At 39.5% G+C, this 15,014-nt stretch overlaps 1 protein-coding gene across 3 annotated transcripts in view; it reads left to right on the top strand.

Moving 5' to 3' along the window:
* The window catches only part of LOC124159476, a 333,447-nt gene that overhangs the window by 279,541 nt on the left and 38,892 nt on the right, over positions 1 to 15,014 (top strand). The gene's annotated exons all lie outside the window — the stretch shown is intronic.

The following is a 15,014-nucleotide window of genomic DNA, read 5'->3' as shown; positions in this document are numbered from 1 at the left end:
TGGGTGAGGAGAAGTAGCTTTTATATGAGATACGAAGGAGATAGAAGGTATTGATGGAGCGAGTACGGGTAGGGGATGTTGTAAACAGTGTTAGAGGGAAGAATGTTAGGTAAACGAGGGAGAGGAAGGAAAAGAATAGGATTTTTAGATAGAATGAAAGGGAGTAGGTCTTAATTTGAATTTAAGAGGGAAGTGCATGATGGAAGGGGAGGCTCCCGGAATTCCTCTTAAGAACTCCATGGAAACCTACCTTAATCGGTAGAATACTTAAATAATAACGGTGTCTCGATCAATAAAATTAATGGCGTCACTCGCTAGGACCACTCACTGCATGGTTTTATTTCTACATGCTATAGCCTGGCAGTGCTTTACTATAGAATTACTAACCGTTCGCAAGCTTTGCCTCTTCATGAATATGCACTTATTTTTGTTTTTATGCGTAATATTTTTAAGACAGTGTGGTGTGCATTTGGGGATTGTCTTGCATGCTGCACGCTAGTGATTGGTCACCCCCTGCCAAACAACCTGAAGGTGGCTCGCAGGTTATTATGCAAATGTATATCGTTTCTGTATTCTCTTCAGTTTTTAGGTGAATTTCTTTAGTATCTACGTATTATTTATGAATGCATAAGGTCCAAGGTTGATATGCGTGGATCGATGAGTCGTGGGTTTCCTCAGTTTCCGATTTTAGGTGTATTTTTCTTTATGGCAGTTATTGCAAACTTTTCGTTGTAGAATCCGTTTATTTTTTTTTAAACTTCTCTGCGTTTTTCGATGTCTTATATAATCCTTATATTTTCACATCATTCCATCGCTTATCGTGGCTATTTTGGGCAGTATTTCATTTCATCGACATTTTGCCTTTGGACCAACACGTTTTTTTTCACGGTCAACGTTTTTTTACCTAGGGGAGAATTTATGCTAAATCGCCCTTATGAAAACTATTCTCGAAGAAGTTTCGAAGTCATAGGGAAAATAAATCATAAATTTATAGAATCAAATCCATCATTTAAAAAAATAAATCATAAAAAAAACCTTTCGGAAAAACTTCGATCCCTGCTTGAGTGCTTTGTGGGGGGCACTTCAAGGACAGTACGCCGTCCGTCGATTGGGACGTTTAACTATTGTCCCCTTTGCGCCTTTCGTTGAGAGCAGGCTGATGCCGACGCCGGGTTTCTCTCCACACTTTTCCCCCCCACCCTACCATCTTGTCTCAAAGGATCTCAGCTGTCGGCCGCCTTCTCCAAGTATCACTGTCTGGCGAGCACCTGGTGTGTGTGTGTTACATTCGGTTGGAGATGATGAGCAGAGGCTATTTTCCGGGTGGGCGGAAAGTGGAACACTGGCTGGAGGATAGGCTTTGATGGGGCTGGGGTGTCTGCCGCCCATGTGCGGAGATTGGTCCCTAAGTGCCCGCGGTCCGTCACGGGACGCTGGGCGCAACGGACGCTCCCTGGTCTGTGTCCGAAAAAAAAGTGAGGCTCCGTTTCGGATTCGGGGGATCTTAAGGCATCGCCTCGATCTGGTCATATTGCTCGAAATAACGTTATATAGGCCGTTTTACGCGGGGCACGTAATTGCACAATCTGACGCGCGCACGAAGGCGCAGTCAAAACTGCGTCGTGAAGAGCGATGACTTGCTAGAATGCGTGGACGTGAGACGGCAAAATAACCCCTGTTCTTGTTGGAATATATCGATGGCTAAGTTCTAACAACACGTAACTCAAAATTTGGTCGCTTTGAGACGCGTGTCTTAAACAGAGTATAATGACATTAAAAAAATAAAATCCAAGCAAAAAAACAACTCTTTGTTTGCAAATGCATGCTTCTTCTTCAGTTTCACGATTTTTTGTTTATAATTTCAGCGTGCAGTTAAAAATATTAATCTTTTCTTTTCCTCTCCTGAAAAGTTGCTATTTTTGAGATACGTGTTGTAAAAACATAGCCATCGATATTTGAATGCAATTTCAATGTTTATTTTTATGTTACCATGTGCATTGTTGTTTGTTGATTTTTAAAAATATAAGTTACAATTTTGTGAATCCTTCAATAGACAATACATGTGTTTTTAAAGTTTATGTTATTAATTAATTTCCATCCCTGAAAACCAACCCGGGAAAACAGTTCTAATTCCGTTCATGGATTTGCGCAGTTTCTAGGCACGATGAGGAATTAATGCAGATGAAGTTGTTTAAACTTTCGCGGTCCAAATGTTGTCATTGGTAAAAACTTTTGTTTTAACCTGCGTCTGGTGGATAAAAAGTCAACGTTTCTTTCACTCTGCCGGAGGCCTCTTCAGGACTTTTGTGCATTGTTCGAAGGGCGTAGTTCTCGAAATTGGTCGGAGTACAGCGATGTGGAAGGCAACGGGAAACCACCGAATCACCTTCCCTAGACGATGTGGCCTTGCATTGAGCATGACGTAGTGACATCCTTCCCGGAAGAATATTCCGGTAGTAAAATAGTCCCCCAATCGGATATCCAGGTGTGGGGACTACTGGGAAGGATGCACCATTGAAGGATACAGTCGAAGGATTCAACTTTGTATCGACGTCCACATCATCGTGAAGTTTTGCCTCGAGCGAAAGACCCTCTACAAACGGAACTTTGGCGTAATTTTTCACATCCTGCGCGCTATCTTCCTCACATCTTGTTCCTCGTCGCTGTTTTCACAAATATTTTATCTCAGCCACTACACCTTACTCTTTTGTCGGAGATGTCTTGGAATTTCGGAGCTCAAGCGTAATATATATAATATTCACTTTTAAAACCACCCTTGCTTGAAGAAATGGGATGAGTACATACGAACAGGACCAGCAGGTTACCATGGCGAAATAAAATAAGAATAAGTGCATTCTTGTTCATTAAATATTTGATGTGGATATAGGGTATATTGAAATAGCTTATTCAGAAAATCTTTTTATTAATTGTGAATTTTATCGCTTTAGCCTCCGTGTGGTGAAACTAGTTCATGTTACTTAAATATTTTCTTTTTTAATTGTATGGCGTTTCTGCCGATTTTACGTGCTAACGCTTTGCTGGAATGAGCCGTTGGATAGGAATTTTCAATGCCCCCTTTTAAGTATTTTCAAGCATATTGGATCTCATGTTCTTTATGTTCTTTTGGAAATTTATTTTGCTCATTGTCATGAACCTCGAACGTCTGATATTTGGTTGATGAAATGATTCATACTTACATCCTACTATTTATATTTTGTGTCTCAGTTATTGTGTTCCATACCGTTACAGACTAAAATTTATAAATATTTCGGTAGACATTTACTATTAAAATTAAAAATTAAAATTAAATATGCCTTCTTGTTTATCATCGTATCTAGGTTGACTCCGAATTTGATTTTGTGGTTAGTTTAGCAACGATATGGAATGAACCCACTGGCCACAGAAACCAAGGGGACAAAGCGGTTTTGAGCGCCTCAGGGAAGTCGTGGTTTCTGAAATTCGTGATGCAGCAATCATTGGAATCAAAAACTTGTTGTCAGACGGCAGTGTAAAATCAATTGTGTTCGCGACCGTTGTCCTTTGATCGAAACGAAAAGAATCACTAACGGGAGTAATCCGGATCTTGATCGAGGATTTAAAAGCACGCTATTTGCCGAGATTCTCATCCGTGAGAATGGATGAATGTTTGCAGTTGAAGATCCATCGAGGCGCTATTTTTTTAAGGTCATCGTTTGTTTTCAATGGCATCGATCTTCCATATAAACCCAATTGATTTTTCGCCTTCATTCTGCATCGATATTTTTCTCACGTTTCTACACGTCTTCTGACCTCTTTGATATCATTCAGTTATGAAGTGCCCCTTTTTAGCGAGTCGGCAATGGCCGGTGTACAACCATTTTTTCGTTGCTGGTGATTGGGAAGTATTACGGGTAAATTTTGTAATCGATTTAAGAAACTTAAAGTTTTATTTCTGGTTTTCATAATTTTTGCAAAAATTGCAAATTCGTCTATTAGACAGCTTTCCCCTCTAGGTCACCCAATTGGTCGACCAAATACCCACCAAGTCCTTTGTCTTCTTTACTCTTAGCCATAATCAATCAATTTTTTGTTATGTCTTAAATTGAAGCTTTTGTTTGAAAATGCGGTGGTCATTCTAATGAGCAGACTCATTTAAACACGAATTGAAAGTCGGAATAAACGGTTTATTGGACCTTAATTCAACGATTTCTTTGTAGTTACCGTCACTTATCTCGGTAGGTATTAACCTGCAATAATTTTCATTATTACTCATTTCTAGTTATAAATTGACTATTTAATTACCGTTTCGATGTACTTCGATGGTATTTCGTTATTGTGCTGCCTTCCCTTGGTTCCCTTGATTTTTTGGGTAACTGTTTCCGGATTCACTTTTATCCCATGGCTCGTTAGTGATTTGTTGATTCTTATCTCCTTGGAGTGACCTATGAGATGGTTCCGCCTAGCGTCCTTTAGCACGTGGGATGCCAAGCGGAAACATTTCCCACGCTTATTACAAGGGACCTCAGATTTTGATCACGAGGATATGAAAATCCGAAATAGTGGTTCTCCCTTGTTTCCGGAATTCGCGTCGTGGTTGTATATTGTTTTGCCTTAAATCAATTCCTCAGATATTTTATCTTCTTTTTTTGGCTTATTGTTATTGGATAAGGATGCAAGTAGTTCTTGGCCTTGACTTAAGACTGTGGTAAGTGAGTTTTTAGAATGTAGCGCAGCTCTGGGAAAAGAGAAACCTTGCGGTAGATGGATAAGAAGAATTTGCGACATGCTTGGCGGCTCCTGATCCTCGCATAAAAACTCCACTCCATTCTTTCAGCCATTCTTCACTTTTACTATAAATGCCACACCGTTCTCCGAGATATTTTTTCTGCCTATATCTTCAGCGAGGCTTTCTTTCGATTTTTTTCCATCGAACTTCGATGGTTCAAGTTAATCGTCGAGTTCCATTGTTTATAATAAATATCGGGCGATTAATTTCGATCTTAAAACTCGTAGACTGCAGAATGCTGATGACCCCTCCCCGAAAGGAAGCTAAAGATTTTCGCATCTGGCCATCTTGAGAAGATCCTCTAGAATTGCCCTTTATTTAAATAAACGAGAAATCACTCAGCTTCGAAATTTTTCTCAGCTCTTATTATTCGGATTAAATGGCGACTTGGAAAATAAATCATATTCAGGGCGAAGGTTTTTGCACCCCATTATTCTCTATTCTTATAATTGACTTGCATACTGCATGCTGGCGATTGGCAACCCCCTGCGAAACACTCCTCACCCGTTCCTTCCCTATACGTACGGACACTGTAACATAGTACAGCACCATCTACGATGAAAGTACAATGAATTCGAGCGGAATTACCAAGTTGTTGCATTCTAGTCACAATGAAAGGAGTTTAATGCGCCTAAAATTGCGGCAATGTATATTTTCAATTCCATTGAATAGGGGTAGATAGCATTTTGTAATTTAAGGAAGTATTTTGAAATTACAATTGTATTCTTTTATTGATATAGAATACAATTTTTAGGATTAATTTGTATTTTTTGTATAAAATACGATTGAAATTAATTTTGCTCACCTTTGTCTCCAATGGATCCGACCATTGCCTGAGCTTTTTTTTCGACGATCTTGTATAAGCGACCGGACTCGAACTGCAGTGATCCTTGACTGCAACTGCAGTACATAAATCTCTTCCGCCGGACTGCTGCAACTCTCGCCCCATCCTGCAGGAGAAAAGGCGGCGTCGACGTGTGAATTCTAAATCGCAGGAAGAGGAGAGAAAACGCTCTCACAAAAGGTGCGGCGGATGAGGCTGACCGCTCCAATTGGAGCGGAATCGAAAGGGAGTTAGCTCGCCAACGATACCACGCACACACAGAAACACTCTCATCCAATCCTCCCCCTTACGAGGATTCTCCATGGCGACCTTTTTCTTTCAATAATTTCTCCCGTTTTCCCTCCATTTTTTCGTTTAATATTTACCTTGGGTGTTGGAAATACTCGAGACGACCGTCTCAGCTTTAAAAAATATTTTTTTGAATTTCGAAATTCTGGCATCAAAACCACGCCTTAGAGTTAGATGTGCAAATGCCCTAATTTTACTGCAGAACAAATGTTTTTTTATGGAAGAAATTCATAAATATAATTTAGCTCGCCAACGATAGCACCATCATACAGACAAATTCTCATTCAATCCTCCACCTTCCGAGGATTCTCCGTGGTGACCTATTTATTTCATTAATTTCTCCCGTTTTCTCTCCTGTTTTTTATTTAATATTTACCTAGGGTGAAACTAAAAATTAGTGAAGAGACTAGCTGAGTAGTTGTACTCGATATGATCTTGGGCGTGCCGTCTCAGCTTTAAGAAATCGTTACTTTGAATAATTCGAAATATTCGAATTTCTGGCTTCTAGCATAAGGCCTATTTTTAGGAGTGCAAAATTCCTAATTGTACGGCAGAGCAAACAAATTTTCAATGGAAGAAAGTCGTAAAATTAACATTTAGCCGAGGTGAAATTATTTTTTACCAGTAGTTCCAAGAAAAGATGCTTACCGAGTTAGCGATAATATATATTTTTTCCGGTGAAAAAGATGTTGAGGTATATAGTATGTCCGAGGCTTACGTGGCTATTTTTCAGGTGGTCCTCGTAATTTAATATTAATTAGAAATAGCTTCTTTTTCAGGCTAACCGAGTCTAATGAAGCCTTAGTTAATTGTTACAATCAACCATTACTTGACTGATATATATCGTTGTATCTTGAGGATTTATTGTGTAATTGCAAATATGTTATGTGTTAAACTGCATTTATATGAGGCATAAATATTAGTTTATATAGATGAATATTTGCGAGGCTTAATAGATGGCTACGGTGCGCATTAAAGGTTTTTTTCGGACCGAGGTGATTCACAATGTTTCCGAGCTACGTAAGGAAATTCAGTACTTACAGGCATTAGAAAACTGCAGTAATGGTTACCATTTTTTCTGTTTTCCCAAAAACTTCGGGCAAGCGTTCGCATCTCGCAGTTGACAATAGAGGATTCTCCAGTTGTAGAATTCGCCACTCACATCGCTGACGGGCATACCGATCCGAATTCACAGAGAAATTAGCTATAATTCGGGATTTTAAGCGAAATTTCAATTCGCCGTGATGTTAAATATCAAATTCATAACTTTTCAATGATATTTCTCGCGATAGTGCATACTTTATTGTAAATATTGAAATCTTACTACTTATTAGATCACACCTACCTTATGGCCGCGCTGTGGACGTTTTTGAGAACCGATTAAAATGCTTCCAAAGTAGCAACACAAAAAAGTAAGTAAAAAGCTTCGACGGGGCGGACTAGTAGCCTACCTTCTGTACTACCTTCCATACAGGGAAGCCGGCTTACAAAAAATATTGGGGGGCCCAAACCGGGGATCTTGCCCCGGGAAATTTTATAAGTAGTGAGTTTTAAGTTTTTTAACCATTTTAGAAGAGTCATATGATCAACATTAGAACCTTGATTACTCGAATCTCGATATCTGGACAATCCGGGGAAAATCGACAAGCCAGTCACATTTTTTCCTCACACCCATAACGAATTTTTGAGGGGGCTCGGGCCCCCTCAGACCCCATGGAGTCGACGCCACTGCTTCCATAGGTAGGATAGGATAGGTTTCCTCGGTTACTATCCTTGCCCCGTTAATCCGCTGCAGCCCTGAATTGGCTCGTAAGTAATTGTGTAGACTAAAGGTGAATGAAAAGAAAGACATTTTGTGATGACCGGAATGTCGATGGGCTGAATGTCGTGTGTTTCTCTCGTGCGCCCCGCACTCTGGATGTCTATCGCGTGCTCGCGTTTCACTGGATCGTGTTTCACACGCCATTGGAGTGTTTGGGGACGTCTTACAATTCAGCCGGACTCCGAAAGAGGTGAAAGTTACTTATTTTTTTTAAAAAAAACACACCTCTTTTGTGTGCGGTGTTTTCTGCCTGGCTTTTCCTTGAGTAGACCAAACTTGGATGCTTTCATCGGCTCAGTCTTAATTTTTTTACTTATTTTTTACCGTACATTAGTTGGAATTATTTCCGAAGGAAATTGATACAATTGACTCTCATACTCTCTGATTGACTCAACTTGAAGGCTGATTGTAGTAGGCGGAGGTGGAACTCGCCTCCGACTAAGCCTCGTTGAATTCTGGCAGAAATGTTTTTGGGGACATACAATGAAATTGAAATAAACTAAAACAGACAAAAAAGCCAAATTTTTGCAGACCACCAGCTAATCTGATTGGCTAAGGGTAGAGCTCACCCTTAAGTAAGCCACGGTCATTAATGTTTCTCTTTCAGAGTAGGAAGGCCAATTCCTTTCCTTGGGACCACCTCGCGCTTTCAGGGTTTTAGTGTTGGGGTGTGCAAACGCTTCTACCGGTACAGAAAATTGTCAGAAACAGCAAATTTGGTTGCGCTAGGGAAATTAAAATGCTAGCCCATTACGTTAACCCTTGAATTTTTCCTATCTGAAGTATCCCAAAAATTAGTCGTCCCCTTCGGGTTACTAGGTAATAAGGAGATTATACCTATACACCGAAAAAATGTATGCTGAAATGTATAGAAAGCCTCCTCTTCCCAAATTCTCTCCGAATTTCTTCTTAATGATGGCGTGTATGTCTTACCCAAGGCCCTTATATATAAGGGCCATGGTCTTGCCTTAACAGGATCTCTGTTTACTTTTGATATGATGATCCTGTTCCGATATCCCGTTATATATCCTAGAGTGGTAATTTTTCGCTGAGGTTTCGTATGAAGTTGAGAAGAAGGCGATTTCTGGTGATGAATTTTGTGAGGCTTCAACCAAACAGATTAGCTTGTGGTCGGCTGAAATTGGCTTTCATTCCTTTTCTAGTTTATTTTAATTTCTTGTCCCCAAAACCCTTCCTGCCAGAATTCACTGACATTCGCCGTGGCTGAGTCAGGGGTGACCTCTACTCTTTCCTACCACAACCAGCCCACAGGTTGAATCACTGATTGTGAGTGAAAAAGTGAGTCAATGTGTATCACTGCCTATTCACTGAATATGGCCCTTGAAGCAGTGGCGTAGCCAGGGGGAAGGGTCCGGACCCCCCCTCCCCCCCAAATATAAAAACAACTATTTTCCTTCATGAAAGAAAACAAAATATGAAAAATCATGAATTTACAAAATATTTCAACAAATGAAGTTTTTTCGATTATGAAAAGTCTTTAAACCCTCTACTTACAATTAGTACCCTGTTTTTCAAACATTTTCACCCCTGGTTTTGAACCCCCGCGAACTAAATTCCTGGCTACGCCACTGCTTTGAAGTATGAGAGGTTTACCCTCCGGAGAGGGAATTCGTCTAATACTTACAATTAGAGGTGTACTTAATTTATTGCCAAAAGCCGAAAATCCGTTGACTTTTTTTTTGATCGGGTTAGTGTGGTGGCTAGAGTGGTGGCTTCCCACCCGGTTGACTCGGGTTCAAATCCCGGCGGTGGCAGAGAATTTTCAGAGACTGCCCGATCCCTGCTTGAATGTTGTGTGGAGGACATTTCAAGCGCAAAACTCCGTCCGTCGGATGGGACGTTAAGCCGTGGTCCCCTTGGCGCCTTTCGTCAAGAGCAGGCTAATGCCGATGCCGGGTTTCTCTCCACCCTTCCTTCCATACCCTACCCTAATGGCGCAAATGACTTCAGCTGTCAGTCGCCTCCTCCAAATACCATACCATACCAGATTTTTTTGTTTTAGCATCACACTAGGGGAGTATGAAAAGTGACCTAGTAATAAGAATTGGCTTTGTATTATTGAGCCCCAAATTTGTACTTCTTTTCCTCGGTCATCTTCTTCCGATTATCTCCAGCAATCTCCGGATGTAGACACAATAACGTGTTATGTATGTGATAACTTATGTTTACACTCTCTCATTTTTTCTCTTCTTTGTATCATAGATCCCCGTATACATTTACTTTTTTCCTATGTCATATTTGTTCAATCATCTCCAAAAATCACCATTTAAGGATACAATAATGAATCAAATATGTCATAACTTCTGTTTAAAGCGTCCCATTTTTTATTAAAATATTATTTTTCATATTGCAAAACTTCTGTTGGATAACAATGTTTAAAACAACCGTTATTTATCCTGTTAATTCACAGGCCATAAAAAATAACGCCTTGTTAGTTAAATTACCCAAGGAAACCACTTGTGTCATTTCTCGCGTTTCGAAGCGGCAACCGTGAAATATTTTCTCGCAAGAATTTCCGGCATCATTTTCGCATGCTGAAAGAATGTTCGTGTGAAAAATATTTGAATGTATGTTTTTAACCGTTTGTCAGTCACTATGCTTATTTGTATATATATTAAGATCATGCACGCTAAGTTTCGTTCCTTTCTGCAATACTTACATGTTTAATGCTCGCTTGTGATAGCGTGTCGTAGTGATCTGGAAGAACAACCGTTATTTGTCGGAAGGTTAAAAGCTATCTTAATACAACTGTATGTTTTCAATGTTGAAACTCCTGCTCTCATGTGCGAGAGAGAGGAAGTTGCGTAAAACTTGAGAAAAACGTGGTTGATATCTATGAAGGTCATTTCGCTCCGAAGTCAGCTCGCTAATGTGAGTTAGTTCTTGTGAGAACAAAACGCAAGTATTTAGTTACGAGTGGGTGCTTTTCCACTGATGATTTTCCCGTTGAAGTCTTTTTTTATCCACTTTTGATTTAAGTGCGGATTATATTGTATGTAGAAAATTGTGAATTCTGCTGGGGTCTTTTAAATTAGCCGAATATTTTTAGAGGTCAATAATATTATCATTATTATTATATTGTTGCAAGTAGGCCTGGTGGTAACATACGATGCAAAAAGAAATTGAAAACATTATAACGAAAGCCTTGGTCCCTAAATCTTAAATTGCTTTTTAAAAATACGTATTTTTTTGTTTGGGAAGGGCTCAAATAGTTTTGCTGGTAGGTCATTCCAGTCCATTATGGTCCTATTCAAGAAGGAGAACTCCTTTGCATTTGTCCTTTGTGATCGGCACTTTATCTAGAACTGATGATCATTTTTTCCAACAAAGCTGGGTTTTGTAACGTCCTTCTCAAACTCTTTCCATGCTTTTTCCCCACTTATTATTTTAAACATACCACATAGCCTGTTCCTTTTCCTTTTCTTCTGCAAACTCCCACCGCCCAGAACTCTGAGCATTTCTGAAACGCTCTCCGTTTTCTTGTGCTTTCCCAACACATATCTAGCAGCTTTTCTCTTCACGTTCTCCAAGTTCGTCACCTCTCATTTATGATGTGGGTCCCAAACAAGAGATGCGTACTCTAAGGCTGGTAGTACTAGAGTTGTATAGGCCATTTCTTTAGTGGCCCTGGTGCTTCCACTGAGGTTTCTCATTACCCAGTGCAGTATTTTAAACGATTTTTTGATCGTGTGTTCGACGTTTAAACCCTGGCCCAGCCATGGGACATTCTCTCTCCGGGAAGTTATCCGCGTTGACTTATCTTCTTCACACGAACTCCCACAGTTGGGGACGCCCGAAAAATTGTGTAATTTGATTTTGATTTAATTTTTTTCGCAATCACAACTTGTGACGAACGTTTTAATGAGAGCAGCAAATTTATAAAGATGGTTTTTGCGACTCGTCAAAATGCAGTACCTAATTGATAAGGAAGCATACAAAATCCATTTATTATTTTGTTTCGTTTTGTTGAGAAACGTGACGAACATGAGTGGTCATATTTGTTTCACGTTATACCGGTAATGAATGTTTCGTTATTCTGGATAACTGTTGATGAGTTATCCCTTGCTTTAAGGTTATGGGTTACAGATTTATAAACTATATTAACGTTAAAAACTTTTTTTTCTCTCTCATTTCCGCCCCGGCATCACTACTATGGAGTAGTTCCACGTCAAGTCGATCACCGATTTTACGGTAATTCTCGGATTTTCGCGAAACTTGCTGTGATGAACTCATCAGCAATATAAGCATGAATCTCATTTTTCACGATCTCATATACAGAGATACATGATTATCTATCCTGCGGAATGTGAGAAGTTCAGGTGCCTCAGTTTCATTAAGTAAAGGTCCCATTGATGTAGCTCAAAGATAACACAATCCTTAATATGTGCAATTTAAAGAGATCAATATGTTTTTGTAATGGGAAACGTTAGAAAATATTTTTGCTGAATGTGGATTTTAGCGTATTAGTAAGCGTTCAACGTCTTGAAATCGCTAGTAAATAGAAAAGAGGAATGAAAGCTACACTGAGGAAAGTCATGAAAAAAAATAGTTCTGGTTGCATTTGAAGTTCGATTTAATATAATATGACTCCCCAGTAGGAGAAGTTTATATCCATTACAAATACTGAGGAGGAGATAAGAGAATGGATGTTGCTTGGTAGCTCTGCTAAATAGAATTGGCTTGCTTTCATGGAGAAAGCTTTCCAAAATCTACTTGTAGTGTCTTGAAAAGGTTTCTTTAAAATTATAAAATGAAATTGAATTCGCACAGTAAAACGAGGAGAGGAGAAAGGTAAAATATGAAAAAAAACATTGTTGTCGAAATGTAGAGGGCTTTATGTAGAAATTGAATAGTTAATTTTAAAGGTAAATAACCTGCCAATTGTATCAAACCACAATAAAAGTTGAATGTCAGCGGGTCACAGAAATACATTTGGAAAAAAAATTTACGAAAACTTTTTCGCATAAAAAACGTCTTATACGTGATAAATTTACCTTAGGGTTACATGCAAAAACGAAAATTCGTATATAAAGCCAGAAAAAGTCAATTTAAAACAGCATTTGTCACATTATCGAGGTAAATAGGATTGCTAAATATATCATTAAAATTAATAAAATAAAATTCTGTGTTGATCGGTAATATTTTTTTAAATTACAATGAGGATCGAAGGGAAATATCTTCTGGTGCAAACCAATCCTTGCATTGCTCTTACTGCCAATGGTGACTCACCGGTTATTCTTGAGATTCGGCGCATATTTCTCCCCTAAAATCCAGTCTCCTCTGGGCCGTGCATTTTCTTTCCAATGGGTTTCGAAACCGAGAAAGGAAGCTCCATCCCGCCCCCACACTCGAATCGATTCCCTTTCTTCCTTTGTTCGCGTGCATCTGTTGTTTTATTTTTCGGAAACAGCATGCTGGGAATGATAATGGAGACGGAAGTGCACTCACGAGGCTTCCATCCGCTTCAACCCTCTCCCTCCCTCGACCACCCCACCCTCCTCTGTCTCCTCCTATCGTCGCCTGTCTTTCCGCGGCTAGAAAATATTTGTATTCCTTTCTTCAAACGATTGCACACTCGCGGCGCCCTCAAAGAATCACGTCGTTTAGAGCGGGAAATCACTTGACCAGTCGATGAAGCACGCACTATGACACAGTCAGATTCTTTGTGCACATTCTCCTTTAATCTGAAGGATTAATTCTCGGGTTACCCACCGGGTGTGATTTTTGTTAATCGGTGTCAACGTTTCGAAGGCTGAGTCTGCCATCGTCTTCAGGGTAGAATGTTGGGACGAAACGTTGGGATCGATTACCTAAAACCCCAGCCTCTGGGAAACCCGAGAATTATTCCTTCAAATTGTACGCAGGTAAAAAAAACTCAAATTCTACATCTCCTTTAATCACATGAACTCAATTTCAACGCTAAAGTTGTTTTGATGAAAAAAACTAGAGAAACTCTACCTTACCTTACCTTACTTACTCCTGTTGTCATGTAAACCCAAGATGGTTTATTTACCCGCCTCCATTCTCCTCTGGCTTCTGTCATTTCTATTTCTGCTCCAAGTCTTCTTAAATTATTCAGCTCTTGGTCTTTCCAGATCAGTCTTGATCTCTCTCGGTTCTCTATGTTTTTCTGATTCTCCAAACTCCTGCTTCACAAATAGGTCCAAATATTTTCCTCACTACTTCGTTTTCAAAGGTCATACGCATTTTTCCTGTCACTTTGCTAGTAACCAAACTTTGCAGCCATAGTGTGTTTTAGGTTGTAGTATAGTCTAATAGATCCTTATTTTGGTTTCTTACTAAGAAATTTGCTTCTGGAAGTCTTCTACCTTTGGTTCTACCACTAGAAATCTATCTATCATGCTGATGTTATCCATTCTCAATATGTGGCCCAGCCATCTTAAACCTAGCTTTCAATTGTTGCGATTTTATCCGGGTTGCTATAAATCTATCTTGATTCTCTATTTTTTCCGATTCTCCAAACTCCTGCTTCACAAACAAGTCCAAATATTTTCCTTATCACTTCGTTTTCAAAGGTTACGAGATTTTTTTCTTGAGACTGTGCTAGCCAAGGCCGTAGCCAGGGGGGGGGGGGATCAAGGGGGATTGATCCCCCCCCGAAATGAAAAAAATTAAATACTAGATACTTTATGCTCGCTTGGTGCTCACACGACGATATTATATAGCGGTGCATGGACATCTAGTAGTCCAATGCGACTTAAGTCAATAATTATCTAAGCGAATTTGTCGGTGCAGTGTGTGTAGTTGTAGTGCAGTGTGTGAAATAATAGTGATGTGAATTATTAGAGAGGTGAGTGACTTATGAGCCTCCTGAGGGACCGCAGAATTGACATCGAAACCGAGGAGTTAATGCATTTGGTCGCTGCAAAAAAAGGTAGAAGGCTAAATTAAATTTTATAGCAATATTTTTATATTTTCCTTTAAGTGTTTAAAATAAATATGTATATTTAACCGCATACGCTATTTTATTTATCTTATAAAAATAATTTTATGTTTGTCTACTATTCCATAAACCCGAAAATATTTTCTGGCTACGGCCTTGGTGCTAGCAACCATGCTTTACAGCCGTAGAGTGATGTAGGTTGTAGTATAGTCTTAAGGCCGCTTTACACGGAGCACGTACTTGCGCAATCTGACGTGTGTACGAAGGCGAAGTCAAAATTGCGTCGTGTAAAGCGGTGAATTTCTAGAACACATGCGAGAATGCGTGGACGTGAGATGGAAAAATAGCCCCTGTTCTAATTTCGTTCATG

Source organism: Ischnura elegans, chromosome 5 (genome assembly GCF_921293095.1).
Source record: "Ischnura elegans chromosome 5, ioIscEleg1.1, whole genome shotgun sequence".
NCBI lineage: Eukaryota > Metazoa > Arthropoda > Insecta > Odonata > Coenagrionidae > Ischnura > Ischnura elegans.
The sequence above is the reverse complement of the archived record's forward strand: the minus strand, read 5'-3'. Positions and strand labels throughout refer to the sequence as shown.